General features: G+C 40.4%; 1 long non-coding RNA gene across 1 annotated transcript in view; it reads left to right on the forward strand.

The window, feature by feature from the left end:
• Window positions 1-19,474, forward strand: part of LOC147375580 (uncharacterized) — a 114,024-nt gene that overhangs the window by 15,877 nt on the left and 78,673 nt on the right. Inside the window, exon 3 of the long non-coding RNA XR_015161568.1 lies at window positions 16,580-16,874. This is a non-coding gene — a long non-coding RNA (uncharacterized LOC147375580). The remainder of the gene's footprint in view (window positions 1-16,579; window positions 16,875-19,474) is intronic.

Consider the following 19,474-nt stretch of genomic DNA (forward strand, 5'->3'; position numbering starts at 1 on the left):
GTGCATACATGTACTCAGCCCTCCAGTCCTCTACTTCACTGTATTCCCTTCTAGCATTGTCACCTTTGTACATGTTTTATATTTGTTATCTGGCTTCTTTTACTATAATATAAGGTCTACAAGAAAAGAGATTTGTTGGTTTTTTCAGTCCTTAATTTCAACAATGAGGTACCACTTCATGCCAGTCAGAATGGCTGCGATCCAAAGGTCTACAAGCAATAAATGCTGGAAAGGGTATGGAGAAAAGAGAACCCTCTTATACTGTTGGTGGGAATGCAAACTAGTATAGCCACTATGGAGAACAGTGTGGAGATTCCTTAAAAAACTGGAAATAGAACTGCCATACAACCCAGCAAACCCACTGCTTGGCATGCACACCGAGGAAACCAGAATTGAAAGAGACATGAGTACCCCAGTGTTCATCGCTGCACTGTTTACATTAACCAGGACATGGAAGCAACCTAGATGTCCATTGGCAGATGAATGGATAAGAAAGCTGTGGTACATACACAGTGGAGTATTACTCAGCCATTAAAAAGAATACATTTGAATCAGTTCTAATGAGGTAGATGAAACTGGAGCCTATTATACAGACTGAAGTAAGCCAGAAAGAAAAACATCAATACAGTATACTAATGCATATATATGGAATTTAGAAAGATGGTAATGATAACCCTGTGTGCAAGACAGCAAAAGAGACACAGATGTATAGAACAGTCTTTTGGACTCTGTGGGAAAGGGCGAGGGTGGGATGATTTGGGAGAATGGCATTGAAACATGTATAATATCATATGTGAAATGAATTGCCAGTCCAGGTTCAATGTAGGATACAGGAAGCTTGGGCTGGTGCACTGGGATGACCCAGAGGGATGGTATGGGGAGGGAGGAGGGAGGAGGGTTCAGGATGGGGAACATGTGTACACCCGTGGCAGATTCATGTTGATGTATGGCAAAACCAATACAATATTGTAAAGTAAAATAAATACATAAATAAGTAAAATGTTAAAATATTCTAAATCTGGTATGTCTTACGCACTGAACAAATAAATGTTTGTTGAATGAATGAATAAATGAATAAAAACTTGTGACTTAGAACAAAAGGAGCAAACATATTAGGAATTTTTAAAAGATGTGGAGATACCTCTTAATTCTATTATTTCCCAGCCATCAGCCTTTAGGCACATTGTCAGACTCAGTTTCTCTGGCCTATTGCCTATAGATGATACCTGACTGCATTCCTGATAGAGATGTGAGGATTAAAGAAGACATTGAATTTAACTGAAGTCAGGACAAGGGAATTAACATTTATTGAGTACCAGCTCCATCTAAGAGCTGGAACCAGTACACAATATCATTCTCATAACACTCTTGTAATGCAGGTATCATTTTCCTATTTAACTGGGATTAATCCATAGCTCAGAGAGTTGTTATCTGAACAGTAAGTGGTGGAGTTATGGTTTTCATCTAGTGCCCTGTGGCCCTTCCATTCATGTCATTTTCACCAACCCACCTTCAGATGTTGGTTGCTATTTTCAGGACACCATCAGGAGCCAAGTGTGGAAGCCAGAATTGCATATTGAGTTGTCATCAAATCTTTATAAAATGGGAAAGAAGGGATCTTAGCCAGTGAAACTTGTCTCCATATGGTTAAATCTTGTAAAGAAAACTTGGAGCTGAATCTCCTGAAAGAGCTCTAGCTGGCCTGGAGTACCAGTAACGGACTACTCAGTCTCTGCCTGACTATTCAGAGCCACTCTGGGGCTTTGGGGGGCTACCTTCACCTCCATTCTTCAGCAGATATGGCATCTGCCACTTGCTGAAAAAACTCTATTTTACAGGCTTCCTTCATGTGCCAAAATATGGAGGAAGAAGAGGCAGGCCAAAACAAACTCATGTCTTTCTTTCTCAGCTCTATCTGGTCCTTTCTAATGCATGCTGTGATTCCTGCCCAGGGCTCAAGGAATTTCATTTTTAGCTCTTCTGCATCCTAAATACTTCTCAGTGAATGAAGTCTTCTCCCCTTCATGTGTTCTGTGCCATTTGGGTCCAGATGGGTCACCTGTCTTAAAGAGATACTGCTGATTCTGACAGAAGTTTCCATGAATGTGGGTCTCTATATCACTGGTCTTCATTTTGGTTGTACTGGTGGGGAAAAGTGCTTTTTCAACACAATGAATTGCTTGAACTAGCAATTTCCCATTTGTTTCTCAGCTTAGGTAGGGTGGCAAGTCTGGTCAAGTAAATAGGTTTCTTGGAACAATAGTTCTCACACTTTTCATGTTCAATGTATTTTCAGTGACTCAACTAAAAGACTCATTTGGCAACAGTAAACAAGTCAGCAGCAATTACTGATTGGTTGGAACTACAGAAAATAATGTTGTCTCAGACTTTAGGGTTTTTTGGTCTCACAGCACCACTGTTGCTGTTTGATAGAAATACTGACTATCTTGACTACTCTTTCTTATATACACAGAAGACAATATTCTCAGGTGTTTCATAAACATTTTTTTCCTTAGCATCTGCTTGAATCTGCAATACAATCCTTCCTGGTTCACAGGAAGTTTTGCTCTGCCCTGTATCGCTGTGTCATGTTGCACAACCCACTGAATGCAATACTTAATCTGACAGGCATTGTCAAATAGAGTATTTTAGTGAGAGACAAAATATATTGGCATATTGATCAAAAATTTGTAACACATCCAATTTTTTTGATACATATATATTCTGTATCACGTTGTAAAACTTTGGTCTGGACAAATGTAATTCAAGATTCTGACTTTCTGTTCTCTTTTATTTTTTTTCTCCTTTACATACAATTGTATTTAACTTATGATTTAGCCAAGATGATTTGTGGGGGTTTTTTTTCTCCCTAAATACCAACATTCTTTTTCTCTAAGTCCAACGAGGTCACAAAGACAGTAATATCTAAATACAAGTCTGGTTCACAATAAAGAAATCTAATATGAAGAAAGTGCATTAGTGAAAAAAAATTGAGTTTGATTCCCAGTCATTTGGTAATTGGGTAGTATTAATCTGAAATTTTCATACTGGCATCACCGACTCAATGGACATGAGTTTGGGTAAACTCCGGGAGTTGGTGATGGACAGGGAGGCCTGGTGTGCTGCAGTCCATGGGGTCGCAACAAGTTGGACACAGCTGAGCGACTGAACCGAATTTTATCTGAACTTATATTCCTTCATCTGTAAAATAAAGATAAAATGCTACCATCCTATGAAGATTGGATGAGATAATATATGGAGTATATGTGTCATCAGTTCAGTTCAGTCACTCAGTCATGTCCAACTCTTTGTGACACCATGGACCACAGCATGCCAGTACTCCTTGTCCATCACCAACTCCCGGAGTTTACCCAAACTCGTGTCCATCGAGTTGGTGATGCCATTCAACCATCTCATCCTCTGTCGTCCCCTTCTCCTGCCTTCAATCTTTCCCAGCATCAGGGTCTTTTCCAATGAGTCAGTTCTTCACATCAGGTGGCCAAAGTATTGGAGTTTCAACTTCAACATCAGTCCTTCCAGTGAACATTCAGGACTTATCTCCTTTAGGATAGACTGGTTGGATCCCCTTGCAGTCCAAGGGACTCTCAAGAGTCTTCTCCAACACCACAGTTCAAAAGCATCAATTCTTTGTCACTCAGCTTTCTTTATAGTCCAACTCTCACATCCATACATGACCACTGGAAAAACTGTAGGTTTGACTAGATGGACCTTTGTTGGCAAAGTAATGTCTCTGCTTTTTAATATGCTGTCTAGGTTGGTCATAACTTTCCTTCCAAGGAGTAAGCGTCTTTTAATTTCATGGCTGAAGTCACCATCTGCAGTGATTTTGGAACTCCCAGAAATAAAGTCAGTCACTGTTTCCACTGTTTCTCCATCTATTTGGCGTGAAGTGATGAGACCAGATATGTGTCAAAGTGCTTAATTAATATTAATTTCCTTTTCTTTATGGCCTTCGTCTCTTCTGGGTATCTCTATGTGCCTGCTGGTGCTGCTGCTGGACTTAGGTTAGGTTTAAAGGATGGATGTGCTGTAATTGACAGCCAAACAGTAAGTTTGTTATGCTGTCCTCCTGAAGTGGCAAAAAGATGCCTATTAACTCTTTTCTTAAGATGTTAAACATAGCCCCCTCTTTTTATAAACCTGTTTTTTTTTTTTTTTTTCAAGAAAATCTCAGTAATTCCATTCTCCCTTGGCATGGGTTCTTCTAATTCTGGGCATTAGATCTGAGGAAGAAGGAGAGCACAAGAGGGAAAGTGGGGTAAGAGCCAATAAAAAGGTGCATTATCAAGCTGGCCATGCGTGGTATCAAGTGACAATGTTACCTGATCCATGGGACTTTCTTCTAAGAGATCAGAAAAACAATTGCTTCTCAAGTCAGTCCTTCCAGGAAGGGAAGGAAGGAGAATTTATTCATTAGCTCCCATTTCTTATTGATCAAATGCTTACTCCCTAGGACATTTGTTCTTTAATACTTCTGAGTTAATCATATGTGTTACTTAGCAAGGCAGTTAGGTTGTGCCCACATGAAATGAGTCAGTCTCCAACCAGAGTTTGTCAGTACTGTGGCTATTGGTGTTGGAACAAGACAGAAACAAGTGTGGCAATGATAGAAACAGATCAAGAGAATCTGAAGCAACCAGAAGTATAATATGATACAATCCACCCTCATGCTCTATTCAGTTCAAGTCATGTGCTCTCATTATATCTAGCTACCATTCTGAATTAAGAGACCTCTCTCTCTTTCATTTTTCTTTCTTGTTTTGGTAGGGACAACATGCTGTCAGCTTCAACTGATTCCAAGGGTATAATAAATATAATCTCCTTTCTTCACCATCTATTCCAGAATTCTCTCCCTTTCAGTTGCTTGCCTGCTGGAGTGACCTCATTCTGAAGGTATTCATGATGTATTCATGATGGCCTTGCCTTTATCAGGCTATGGTGCTACAGCTGATCATTTGCCAGGTATGAAACAACCAAAAGATACCTCAGTGAATTCCTGGGTTGCTGAAATATCCTTTTTTATTCCTATCATATAGCAGCAATTCTGGATTTCTTCACATGATAATGAGGATCAGTAACCCTTGACAAGATATTAATATCTTTCTTTGCCTGATGTTTCTTGGTATAAAGAATTCAAAGTGAACAGGTAGGTCCTACCTTCGAGTTCAATAGGAAATTTTCTGTGTCATTTGATAGAAGTACCCTTCCATTCCACTCTAGCTATCTGATCCCCAGGAACCACTCTCTCTAATCCTGTAGAACCTAAGATCAGAAAGTACAAATTCTGAGAGTTTTAGGAATTATTGTGAAAGAACCCATTTGTATTTTGATCCTGTGCTTCCCAGAGCCATTTATTCTTACTATTTAGGATAAAGCATTACCATGTATCTACCATTTAGCATCACATACCCTTCATCTTGGACTGGAAGAAACAGAAGCTGGAATCAAGATGGCCGGGAGAAATATCAATCACCTCAGATATGCAGATGACACCACCCTTATGGCAGAAACTGAAGAGGAACTAAAAAGCCTCTTGATGAAAGTGAAAATGGAGAGTGAAAAAGTTGGCTTAAAGCTCAACATTCAGAAAACGAAGATCATGGCATCTGGTCCCATCACTTCATGGGGAATAGATGGGGAAACAGTGGAAACAGTGTCAGACTTTATTTTTTGGGGCTCCAAAATCACTGCAGATGGTGATTGCAGCCATGAAATTAAAAGATGCTTACTCCTTGGAAGGAAAGTTATGACCAACCTAGACAGCATATTGAAAAGCAGAGACATTACTTTGCCAACAAAAGTCCGTCTAGTCAAGGCTATGGTTTTTCCTGTGGTCATGTATGGATGTGAGAGTTGGACTGTGAAGAAGGCTGAGTGCCGAAGAATTGATGCTTTTGAACTGTGGTGTTGGAGAAGACTCTTGAGAGTGCCTTGGACTGCAAGGAGATCCAACCAGTCCATTCTGAAGGAGATCAGCCCTGGGACTTCTTTGGAAGGAATGATGCTAAAACTGAAACTCCAGTACTTTGGCCACCTGATGCGAAGAGTTGACTCATTGGAAAAGACTCTGATGCTGGGAGGGATTGGGGGCAGGAGGAGAAGGGGACAACAGAGGATGAGATGGCTGGATGGCATCACTGACTCGATGGACATGAGTCTGGGTGAACTCCAGGAGTTGGTGATGGACAGGGAGGCCTGGCGTGCTGCGATTCATGGGGTAACAGAGAGTCGGACACGACTGAGCAACTGAACTGAACTGAACTGAACTGAACCCTTCATCCTACAGGAGAGCAGTCAATCCTGAGTTGGTGCCTTAGTTGAAACTCCAACAAGGCTTTCAAATGTTCTTTTAGATAGCTGCTCTTGATGAAGGATGTACATTGAAGACCAGTGATTCTTGCAGTTTTGCATCTATAGTAGCACTTCCTTTGGCATCAAAAGGGATCTTGCTGAAAGGAAATGTTGTATGGAATGTGATGCTAATAGATCAGGCATCCTGTGAGCTAGCTAGATAGTGGTGCTGAGGAAAGTGCAAGGGAAGAAAAGCTAACATCTTTAGTAGATTTCTATTCCAGAGAGATAAAATCATTGCCCTTTTCATGGTTGAACTGGCACATTATAATTGACCTACTGCTTAAATTGAGGTTGCCTCAAGGGATGGTGCCATATTGATGGTTGAGATTTGGTCTCTTCTTCTAAGAAACTGGGTGGATGTTCGCCATGGCAGCAGCTATGTCGGTCTTGATTAGAAGTACATGCTGTTAGACCCATTCGATGTCTTCATCCCTCCATATGGCCATTCTGTCAATTGGCCCATACATGAGGCTTTAGGTTGCTAAGGAAAGGAAAAAAACGACATCTTTAGAAAGTCATTCTGTTCGCTTAACTGTTGAAAGCTTCCTCTGCAGCGAATACTTTCTAATGAGCATTTTTGTAAGACACAAAGATCTGCACACTTTGTGACTACTTTTATAGATTTGTTTACATATCTCATCCCCAGAACTACTAGTCCTAAAACTTCCAGTGTTATTTGTTCTAGGCCCCTCAACAACTAGCCAAGTCATGCAACCATTTACCAGGAGTCTAAATACCTCAAGCTACATCTGCCTCCATTAGCCCTGGATGACCAAGTGTACTGATAACAGATCTGCCCACTGGGAGAATTTCTCTTTACCACTGTCCTCTAGAAATACCTGAGTGGAATTGTAATGGCAGTTGTCCATTTTCAGTCAGTGTTAACATATTATGCCAATCCATCTGTGAACTAAGCCCCAGTTCTCTCTTGTGACAATTGCTTGTAGGATATCCCCCTATGAACTACAGATTTGAGTTTTAGAAGAGGCATTGATTCAATGGGGATAGATAATGGGGAAGTCTGAGCTGTTTATGCAATGTACTTGTGCCTTTTCAAGTCACTTAAGCCCAAGCTCTATTGTACCATTTACATGGAATAATGAATTGTGTTGCACCTGCTTGAATTTATGCCATGGTGAATTAAACAATATCTAGCATGTAATGGGCAGTTCTGGTCACACAGTCTTTGATATCAGTACTCAGTCCCTCCTGGGTCCAGTAGGATTCCAGCTGTTGATTTTCAAATAGAAAGTTGTTCTCTGTTGCAAAAGCCATGACCTTATTCTCAAGTTCTAATTGGAGACAATGTAGCAACTTTCCTATTGACACATGCTAGGTTCTCCACTGAGCACTCTTTTACCAATATTGCCTTTAGTTTATGGCTAAATGGACTTGGGTTCACAGCCTCAACTTGCTATGAACCGCTCTCTTGCTCTGAGTTCCATGTGAAATCGTCTTATAAGTAACCTGATAAACGGGATGGAGCAATGTTCCTGAGTGCAGTGTATGTTGCCTCCAACACCCAAAGAGGCCAACTTAGTGCTGGTGGGTATAAGTCTTTGTTAATGGTAGGAGGTGCAAGATGATGCAACAATTTGTTCTTATCTTAGAGATGTGCTTTCCGGTAGAGTAGCCACTAACCCCATGTGACTATTTTAATTTAAATGAATTAAAAATTTAAGAATATTTTAAAATTCAGTCTCACTGGCCAGATTTCAAGTGGTCAAAAGTTACATGTAGCTAATGGCTATTCTGTTGGACAGCACAGACACAGAAGATTTCTATTATCTTGGTGCAAAAGTAATTACAGTTTTGCATTGTTGAACTTTGCTGTTTGATATTAGAATACATTCTTAAGTAAATGTGGTTATGTCATACATTATTTTAATATGCATTTCTCACTTTATGTTTTTTTTTTTTTGCCATTGCCTTATTACTTGCTGCTTATTTTGTATTTATTTTAGACTAGGGAAATGATGTTAGACAAAAAGCAAATTCAAGTGATTTTCTTATTCAAGTTCAAAATGGGTCATAAAGCAGTAGAGACAACTCACAACATCATCAATGCATTTGGCCTAGGAACCACTAATGCACGTACAGTGCAGTGGTGGTTCAAAAAGTCCAACCATTTGAGAATAGTCATTGAGGCTAATCTTCTTACAACCACACAAGACGTTGCTCGAGAGACAAAGAACTAAACAGACATTTCTCCAAAGGAGACATACAGATGGCTAACAAACACATGAAAAGATGCTCAACATCACTCATTATCAGAGAAATGCAAATCAAAACCACAACAAGGTACCATTTCACGCTGGTCAGAATGGCTGCTATCAAAAAGTCTACAAACAATAAATGCTGAAGAGGGTGTGGAGAAAAGGGAACCCTCTTACACTGTTGGTGGGAATGCAAACTAGTACAGCCACTATGGAGAACAGTGTGGAGATTCTTTAAAAAACTGGAAATAGAACTGCCATATGACCCAGCAATGCCACTGCTGGGCATGCACACTGAGAAAACCAGAATTGAAAGAGACACTTGTACCCCAATGTTCATCGCTAGGACATGGAAGCAATCTAGATGTCCATTACCAGATGAATGGATAAGAAAGCTGTGGTACATATACACAATGGAATATTACTCAGCTATTAAGAAGAATGCATTTGAATCAGTTCTAATGAGGTGGATGAAACTGGAGCCTATTATACAGAGTGAAGTAAGTCAGAAAGAAAAACATCAATACAGTATACTAACGCATATATATGGAATTTAGAAAGATGGTAACAATGACCCTATATGCGAGATAGAAAAAGAGACAGATGTAAAGAACAGACTTTTGGACTCTATGGGAGAAGGCGAGGGTGGGATGATTTGAGAGAATAGTATTGAAACATGTATATTACCATATGTGAAATAGATCACCAGTCCAGGTTCAATGCATGAGACAGGGGTGCTCAGGGTCAGTATACTGGGATGACCCTGAGGGATGGGGTGAGAAGGAGGTGGGAGGGGGGTTCAGGATGGGGAAAATATGTACACCCATGGCTGATTCATGTCAATGTATGGCAAAAACCACTACAATATTGTAAAGTAATTACCCTCCAATTAAAATAAATAAATTAATTAAAAATAAAATAAATATCCCTGAAAAAAAAGAAGTTGCCCAAGAGCTCATTGCCAACCATTCAATGGGCATTCAGCATTTGAAGCAATTGGAAAGGTGAAAAAGCTCGATAAGTGGGTGCCACATGAGCTGACAGCAAATCAAAAAAATTGTCATTTTCAAGTGTTGTCTCCTCTTATTCTATGCGACAGCAATGAACCATTTCTTGACAAGATTGTGATGTGTGACAAAAAGTGGATTTTTATGACAATTGACGACAACCAGTGCAGTAGTTGGACTGAGAAGGAGCTCCAAAGCACTTCCCAAGGCCAAACTTGCACCAAAAAGAGGTCATGGCCACTGTTTGGTGGTCTGCTGCCCGTCTGACCCACTACAGTGAATCCTGGTGAAACCATTACATCTAGAAGTATGCTCAGTAAATCAATGAGATACATGGAAAACTGAAACACCTGCAGCTGGCATTGGTCAACAGAAAGAGCCCAGTTCTTCTCCACGACAACGTCCAACTGCACGCTGCACAATGAACATTTTAAAAGCTGCACAAATTGGGCCACGAAGTCTTGCCTCATCTGCCATATTCACCTGACCTCTCGCCAACTGACTACCACTTCTTCAAGTATCCCGACAACTTTTTGCAGGGAAAATGCTTCCACAATCAGCAAGAGGCAGAAAATGCTTTCCAAGAGTTCATCAAATACCAAAATGTGGATTTTTATACAGGAATAAACAAACATTTCTTATTAGCAAAAATGTGTTAATTTTAATGGGTTCCTATTTTTATTAATAAAGATGTGTCTGAGCCTAGTTATAATAAGTTAAAATTCATGGTCTGAAACCTCAATTACTTTTTCACCAACCTAATATGATGGCAAAAGTTGTATTGCACAGCACTGCCTTTGAGGCTGTGTTCCTCCATGGCAGTTTAAAATTTGAACACAGGTCTATATGGTGCTTGGAGAAGGAAATGGCCACCTACTCCAGTGTTCTTGCCTGGAGAATCCCAGGGAGGGGAAGCCTGGTTGGCTGCCGTCTATCGGGTCACACAGAGTCAGACATGACTGAAGCGACGAAGCAGCTATATGGTGCTAAAGCCCATGGTTTTTCTACTTCAGCAAACTGCAGAGAGTCTGGGTCTAAGCAGATGTTTTCCTGCTATTCAAGGGCAACATGGGCTCTCCAATTAGATTTTTGTGCAACTAAGTTTTGGTTCATGCAAAAATTCTCTTTGCATTCAATAAACGAAAAAGGCATTTTATCTAAAGGCCAGGTCTGCAGTGGCAGCTCTCTGTATCTGGTCGCTCTTTCCGGGCTACAGTAGACTCAGAAATCAGTTTTCTTTTTAAAGAAAGTTTTCATTCAGCTCAGAAATATTATGCATTTTCAAAGAAATAAGGTTGACTAGAATTCTATGGCAGACAGTGGAATCTCTGTATGCTGCAGTTCTGCATTTCTATCTGTACTCTATGAAAAGCGAGGATCATTGTCCCTACAGAATGCAGCTAAATGACAGCTGGAGCATGAATGGACAGGAAAAACACTCTCTTCCCTCTAATAACACCACTTATGGCAGACGGACAGGGTTCTCTTCTGAATGTGGTAAAGAGATGCTATTATGATAAGAGTAATTATTATATATTAGTTAAAATTCCATTTAGGGAGTGTTATGTTGCTGCTACTTTAAAAGAGGTTTGCTAGCCCTCCAAGTTTAGGGATGAGATTAATTAGTGTCAATAGAAGGATCTCCAAGATAAAAACAAATTAACCCTCCTTATCCAGCCTTGCCTGGGTGTTCTTGAGTTGCTGCTTCCTTTGTGACAGAGATAGTGTTTGGTCTGATCTATTCTGATTGGAGAGAAAGGATGGAATGCACATTTGATTTGCTAAAGGGCATCTGATGTGCCAGCCACCATGATAGGTACTTTAAAAAAAGAAAGAACTTTTGAACTAGGATTTCCTGCCGTTCCCACTGAGCCTACTGGAGAACTTTGCTAAACTGAGGGATGTGAGCCTAAGACTATATTTTTGACATAAATTGGATCATCTCTTTGCGTGGCCCCTCCCAAGCCATTCCTGACTATTTACTTCCATTTCATTCCAAAAGGCAAAAGAAAACAGGGGATTAAAAACACTTCTGTTGTTTCTTTTAACCTCTTCCATGAATACTAAAGACATCTGCTTCAGGATTCCTGGTTTGAAAGATATTTTTAAAATATGGCAGGTCCAATTCCTACTGAAATAATGTTAATAACTTTTATCCTTTGTCCAATCCCACTGGCTATAATATTTCATCACCCTTCCCATCAAATATTAATACTTTGAAGTTGTAGCCCAGATTTTCCGAGACAGACCTCATTTCATATACTGCAGCTATTGTCAAGTAAGGCAAATTATTACACATGTACTTAAATGTATTTTGATTTTATAAATCTTTGTGAGATTTATCATGTAAATAAGTTCAAAAATAATTAAAAGAAAATCTATGGCATGTTCCTAATTTTAGTTTCCAAAAATATATGCCCCTATCACCCAAATCTTGACCTATCCCATATATTTCAACTAGTTTTGCTGTGTAACTTTAGACTATTTATATAACCTCACTGAGACTCAGTTTTTTTTTAATACTATAAAAAAGGATAATAAGATTCATTTCATAAGATTCTATGAGGATCAAAATGAGATAATGTATAAAAGCATGAGTGACTTTCCCTTCAGGGCAAGATTGAGTTAACAGGGACCAGATTTACCCTCCTGGTTGAAACAACCCAAAACTGGCTCAAATACAAGAGGCAATAGTTTTTCAGACACTGGGCAACAAGCAGCAAAGGACAATAACTTCTGAAAGACAGGAAACAAATGGGGTAAACTTTGTGGTTGTCCCAGCTTACTCCCTTTAAAGAGATTCCAGGCGGTCGAGGCAAAGTGAATTTCAGAGCAAAGAATATTGTGAGGAATAATGAATGTCATTTCAGAAGAATAATGGGGTCATTCCAATAGGAAGATATAGCAATCTTAAACACATAAGCACGTAATGACAAAGCTTCAAAATACATGAAGCAAAATACATGTTCTCCTTGACGAACACCAAGGAGAAACAGATCAATTCACAGACAGTTTTCTTTTCTTAAACAGCTTTCAGTTTTGACTGGGATGAAAGATTTGTCAATAATGTGATAGATTAGAAAACTGAAAATGTTTTAGAAGTAATGCTATTAAAAATAACAAATAAAAAAATGAATGAAGAGTGGCTAAGCTGCATTTACTAGAGAGGAGATTTGGATAATGGAGTGACTTGGATAGGGAGAGGCAGAAGTGGAGTTTTGTAGGGACGTGCTGGAAGGGACCATTGGCAAGACCAGGGTGACCTTTGTATAAGATGACAAGGTATTTAAACAGTAGCGGCATAGGGCAAGCAAGGGAGAGAGATGCAAGATACCCAGCAAAAATATTCTTTTCTCCTTGCCACAAACACTCTCCAGACTAACCATTTTGTGAGACTGCCTCCCTTCAAGGTTTAGCCAGATGCTCATCATAACTCAGTTTCACCTGGATAAAAATCTAAAAGGATGAGTTATTGGTTTGAATAGGCTGTTGCCCAGAATTTAGTGGTATAACACAATAAATATTTTTCTTTCATGAAACAATCGAATCATGTTCTGCTATATGTGGTCTTTCAGGAACACTGGCTGCTTTTGTCTTGAGTTTGTGCTCCTCTTTCCACTTTTCAAATTCTGTCTATTTAGCTAGTGGATGGGGAAGAAGAACCAGGAATGCATGAAGGAGGTTTTTATATTTTAGGCCCAGAAGTACCTCATGTCACATAGGCTCACAGTCTCTTGGTAGAAATGTAGACAAATGGCCTCAACTAACTGTAGGATGTGGTCTAGTCATGTGCCCAGAGTAAAAGCAGGGCCCTGGTGCTTGTAAACACTAGCAATCTCTATAACAGATGTCCCATCCCATTTACTGATGCTCTGAAAACCACTGTACTCTGTTGAACTAACTCCCTAACTCCCAATTTATTTTCTGAATGAATTTAATGTTTTTGTTAATAGTAAATACGCATGGAAAGAATTTGAACTGGAGTCAAACATCAGTATTTTCTAACATCACTGAATGGAAATAAAACATTATACAAAGACATAAACAGACTGATATAAAAATATATCACCAAATCTCAGAATGTCAGAGAAGAGTGAAAGACTCTTAAAAACCATCTAATTTGGTCTCCTAATTTTGCAGCTAAGTAAACTGAGACCAAGAGAGGCTAAATTATGTGTCCAAATCTCTGTAGATAATTAGTAAGAGAGTTGGGGTCAAAATCTAATTGGTGTGATCTCATGCTTTAAATTACCAACAGGAATTTAATGCATCAAGATAAAAAGTCTTCATGTTATACTTTCAAAAGGCAGAGAACAATTAAATAGTTTTGAAACCTAGTGGGTCTTTAAATTACACAGTTGTACAAAGGAAACTTTTATTTTTGATGGGGATTTTGCTGTTTTAATTGATGAGATGATAAGTGTTTACCAGAGAAATGCCTGCTGCCCAGAGATGAAAGAATTGTTATAGCAGTCAGGGTGGGGCTCTTTCTGTAAGAAATAGGAGGCCATTTTTCTTGGTTTTCACAATTACAAATTTAGATCAAGTCAGAAATCTGAAAATGGATAGTCCTTTGTTTCTAGGATAAGAACATTTCTCAGTTCTACAGAAAGACTTGCTTTGTAGTGTTATGTTCTTTTCCTTAGTCTAATCTAGGTGCTGCAGTTTCTTTTGTCTTCTTCCTCTTTTGTATACAACCCAGTATCTCACTTACTGGCATTTGACACTAGGGACTCTGTATGAATGGATTTTCTTTCTTTCTTTCTTTTTTTTTACGTTTTTTTTTTATTGTATTTTTTAACTTTACAATATTGTATTGGTTTTGCCATATATCAACATGAATCCGCCACAGGTATACATGTGTTCCCCATCCTGAACCCTCCTCCCTCCTCCCTCCCCGTACCATCCCTCTGGGTCGTCCCAGTGTTGCCAGTCCAGGTTTGATGCACGATGCACTGGATTTTTTTTCTGAATGAAGTTTACCTGCATTAACAAGATTTATTAGTTTTACAGGAAAGTTTATGTAGACTATATCATGTACTTATCTATTACCTTAAAAAGAACCGCAGTGCCTCCCCTTTAATACAGAGATTAGTAATGGAAAGCAGAGGTCTGGAGCCAGACTGCTCAGGTTTAAGACCTGGCTCTGACTCTTTTCAGTTGTGTCACTTTAGGCATGTTACTTAATTCTTCATTCTTCTCTTAGTTTCCTCGTTTGTAAAATGAGAATAATATTTAGTGCATTCAGCTTAAAGTAGTTGTGGACATTAAAAGTTGATATATGAGACACTTAAAGCAGTGTCTTATATATAATAAGTACTAGTATATATTAGCTCTAAGCATTATAGCCTACCTTGTGGAGGGTGTGAAGGAGAATAGATATTAGTTAATAGAAAACACAAATACGTTTTCTAACTTATGAGAAGTTAAGGAAAAGTACTAAATGCTATTAATGTGTTAACAAAGGAACTAGATTTAGCCTGGTAATGTATTAATAGTATAGAATTCTTTATATCTTAGTTTTTCCTACTGATACATAAGTTGTGTGAAAGCAAGAAGCATGTCTTAATTCTCCTTATGTAATTGTCAGTGAGCAGAGTATCTAGTGCATAGCAGGGACTCAAGACTACCTTGGAAAGAGAGATTAAAGGAAAGGGAGGAAAAAAAAAATCTTGATTCTACAGGTATCATCATGAGACTATAAAGATGTTGGAGGCAAGTATTCTGCAGAGGGTAGAGAATTAATCTCCCTGGTGACCCTCATCTGCAGAGATGTAGGATCTTGGAGGTCACAATTCTAGTGATTCCGGGCATCTGCAGCTTAATGAGGATGTATCCATTTATGCATTAATGCTCATTCACATGGTTCAAAGCAGTCCCTCAGGTCTTCCCGGAGGACTGGTTTGCTTATTTTATACAGGGTTCTTAGAATATGCTGACATGTTTAATAATCAGGGAGTCTTGACTGGGGGAGTGCTTATCTTGGGGAAAGCCAGTGAGCTATGTTTGAAGGCAGGCTTTCCTTCTCTCTTGGGAGTTAAACAGTTTGAAAACAGGCTGCCTTCAGCCTTGCCTAGAATCCAGAGTGAAGGAGAAATATAGGGATGCCGTATCAAAGGGGCCCTGCTGTTCTCCTGGCCTGAGGGTGAATTCACTCCATAGGTCATCTGGTCTGAGAGTGCTGCCCTTTTTTAAGGAGAGGAGAGAAGGGAGGAGCAGATGGCTAGGTGCCTTGCTACAGGTCACACAGTGGCCAAGCCCAGAGACCTCAGACTCCTATGCTCCCAGTCTGATACCCTACACCTTAACAAGTGAAAATTTGAACCATATGAAACAACTTTTTAAATCTGCAAATGACTAAGGAGGGAGAAAGAGGAGGCTGTATTGTTTGAACCTTCAACTTTAAATTGCATCAACATGGATAAAAACCTATTTCAAAATAAGACAATCAAAACAGTTAAAAATTTGCTAGGCATCATTCTGAGAGTTTTATATGTGTAAGTTCATTTAATTCCCATAACAGCACTATGACCTGGGTTCTATTATTATCCCTCTTTTACAGATGAAAAAACTGAGGCATAAGAGGTTAAGCCATTTGCCCCAGGTCACTCAATCAGGAGACTGAAGAGTTTAGGATAAAGATTTAGTTAAACATTAAAGGAAAACAGTGTCACTGCTGCTGCTGCTGCTGCTAAGTCGCTTCAGTCGTGTCTGACTCTGTGCAGCACCATAGATGGCAGCCCACCAGGCTCCCCCGTCCCTGGGGTTCTCCAGGCAAGAACACTGGAGTGGGTTGCCATTGCCTTCTCCATGTGTCACTATTGAATACTTAATACTAACTTTGTCTGGGTGTACATCTCTGTCCCTTTAATCTGTCCCATCCATGGTAGGGACAGACCTTTCAACATCATTATATTGATAAATAAAAGCTATTCTAAGAGAGGCGGTCAGGATCCACAAGAGAGTCTTGTTTTATTTCAGGAGCTCCACTCAGAAGACACCTGGAATGGGGCTCATCCCAGACTCAGCCAGGAGGGACAGACCTTAACCTTGGCTGGGACCCAGAAGGCAGAGGATAGAAAAGAAAAAGGAAGTAAAGAGGAAATAGAGAAAGCAAACTCTATGTGGACTGAAATACAACCTGCTGGGAAGACTGGAAAACGGTTTAGAGTCCTCTGGATGCCAGATGTGTTCGTGACCCAGCTACAAGGAAACTGGACTCTTTCTGGTCACGTTGGATATCTGCATCCGCTTCTAAGTGTTGTATTGCATAAAGGTAATACTTTATCTCATCCAGCTGTCAAAATAACCCTTTCAGCTAAATATTATATTCCCTTTTATACAAATAAGTAGGCTGAGATTGAGCTAGTTTAACTCATGTCAGGGGGCTAGTACCTGGAAAGGACCTGAGACTCCAGTCTGCAGTTTTGAAACTGATACACTTTCCCTTACCCTGAAAAGTGAAGTGAAGTTGCTCAGTCGTGTCCGACTCTTTGAGACCCCATGGACTGTAGCCTGCCAGGCTCCTCCATCCATGGGATTTTCTAGGCAAGAGTACTCGAGTGGGTGCCATTTCCTTCTCCAGGGGATCTTCCCGACGCAGGGATCGAACCCCAGTCTCCCGCACTGCGGGCAGACACTTTACCGTCTGAGCCACCAGGGGAGATGCTGGTTAAATATCCAGCTGAGCCTATAAATGCTTCCTTTTTCCTCATAAGTTAGCTGAGTTAGGGCACTAGTTCTGTAAGTCTTCCTCAGTTCCTCTTCTGTATCTCAGCCCCTCCTCCCAAGGCCTCAAGCCCTGATGCTGCCCTAAAGGAGGCCAGTGAGGCCAGAGCCACACTGGTAAGTCAGGAGAGGGCACATGACTGGGCCCAGACAGGGCATCTCAGTGAAGAACACAAGAGTGTCATGGGCTCCCAGGGGCCTTTTCATTGCCCAGGTCTTCAGTAACAGACTATCAGTAATGTCCTAAAATAGACAGCATCAAACAGTCCTGGCCTTGGCTTTGAGTTGCCACCAAACCAGGAGGCAGCTCAGGAAGCATTAGCACATTTTGCTCTTCTAGGAATAAAAGAACCACAGATGTGTCCTTGAGTCTGTTAAACAATGTTAACTAAGGGAGGGGTCAGGAGAGAGGTATGTGTGGTGGTTTCTGGGCAGGAGATGAGAGAAGCCACACGGCTCATTTGTCCGGCACTAATGGATCTAAAATGAGGAGCCTTGATGCCAAGGGGACTGCTGTCTTGAAATGAGAAGGACTGAGAACAAGGGAAGTCCATTAGAGTCATGTTTGTATTTCTCCTCCTCTGAAGCTGGATTTTAGGCTCACAGGGAGAAAAGACCAATGATTTCCATCCTTAAGAGCTTTGCCCATTAGTGTCAAATTATTCCAGGAGGGAGAAGGCAGAAAAAAAAAAAAAGGCAGCAGAGTAAACAGAGGATTTGGAAGTGTGCTATGGAGCTTCTTTCCTCTGTCCCAGCCAGAGCTTGACCTCTTAGGAAAATGATTAATAGTTGATAATTGGGGCAGGGAGCTTCCCTCGTGGCTCAGAGGTAAAGAATCCACCTGTCAATACAGGAGATGTGGGTTTGATTCCTGGGTCAGAAAGATCCCCTAGAGAAGGAAATGGCAACCCACTCCAGTATTCTTGCCTGGGAAAGTCCATGGACAGAGGAACTGGTGGGCTACAGTCCGTGGGGTCAAAAAAGAGTTGGACATGGCTTAGCGACTAAACAACAATTGGGGCAGGGGCTTGTTTTCTCACCCTCTACACATTCAGGCTCTTAGCAAGAGATGGCCTTACTTACATGGCCTACTAACTACAAAGTCATAAAGACTCATCAAAATTGCAATGTACCCTAGCTCTGATCAATCATTAACTTCACCAAAACAAAACAGTCTTGATCTTCAGAAATAAAAATGTAACAAAATAATAAAAGTAAAATAAAATAGTATCTAATATTTATAAGCACTTACTTTGGGCCAGGTCAGTTCAGTTCAGTTCAGTTTAGTCACTCAGTCGTGTCCGACTCTTTGTCATCCCATGAATTGCAGCACACCAGGCCTCCCTGTCCACCACCAACTCCCAGAGTTCACTCAAACTCACATCCATCAAGTTGGTGATGCCATCCAGCCATCTCATCCTCTGTCGTCCCCTTCTCCTCCTGCCCCCAATCCCTCCCAGCATCAGAGTCTTTTCCAATGAGTCAACTCTTCACATGAGGTGGCCAAAGTACTGGAGTTTCAGCTTTAGCATCATTCCTTCCAAAGAACACCCAGGACTGATCTCCTTCAGAATGGACTGGTTGGATCTCCTTGCAGTCCAAGGGACTCTCAAGAGTCTTCTCCAGCACCACAGTTCAAAAGCATCAATTCTTCGGCATTCAGCTTTCTTCATAGTCCAACTCTCACATCCATACATGACCACAGGAAAAACCGTAGCCTTGACTAGATGAACCTTTGTCGGCAAAGTTATGTCTCTGCTTTTCAATATGCTATCTAGGTTGGTCATAACTTTCCTTCCAAGGAGTAAGCGTCTTTTAATTTCATGGCCGCAGTCACCATCTGCAGTGATTTTGGAGCCCCAAAAAATAAAGTCTGACCCTGTTTCCACTGTTTGCCCATTTATTTCCCATGAAGTGATGGGACCAAATGCTGTGATCTTAGTTTTTTGAACGTTGGGTTTTAAGATAGCTTTTTCACCCTCCTCTTTCACTTTCATCAAGAGGCTCTTTAGTTCCTCTTCACTTTCTACCATTAGGGTGGTGTCATTTGTGTATCTGAGGTTATTGATATTTCTCCCAGCAATCTTGATTCCAGCTTGTGCTTCTTCCAGCCCAGTGTTTCTCATGATGTACTCTGCATAGAAGTTA

The sequence above is a fragment of the Bos grunniens genome, chromosome 3 (genome assembly GCF_055505025.1).
Source record: "Bos grunniens cultivar Pamir isolate PY7600 chromosome 3, Bosgru_T2T1.0, whole genome shotgun sequence".
Lineage (NCBI taxonomy): Eukaryota > Metazoa > Chordata > Mammalia > Artiodactyla > Bovidae > Bos > Bos grunniens.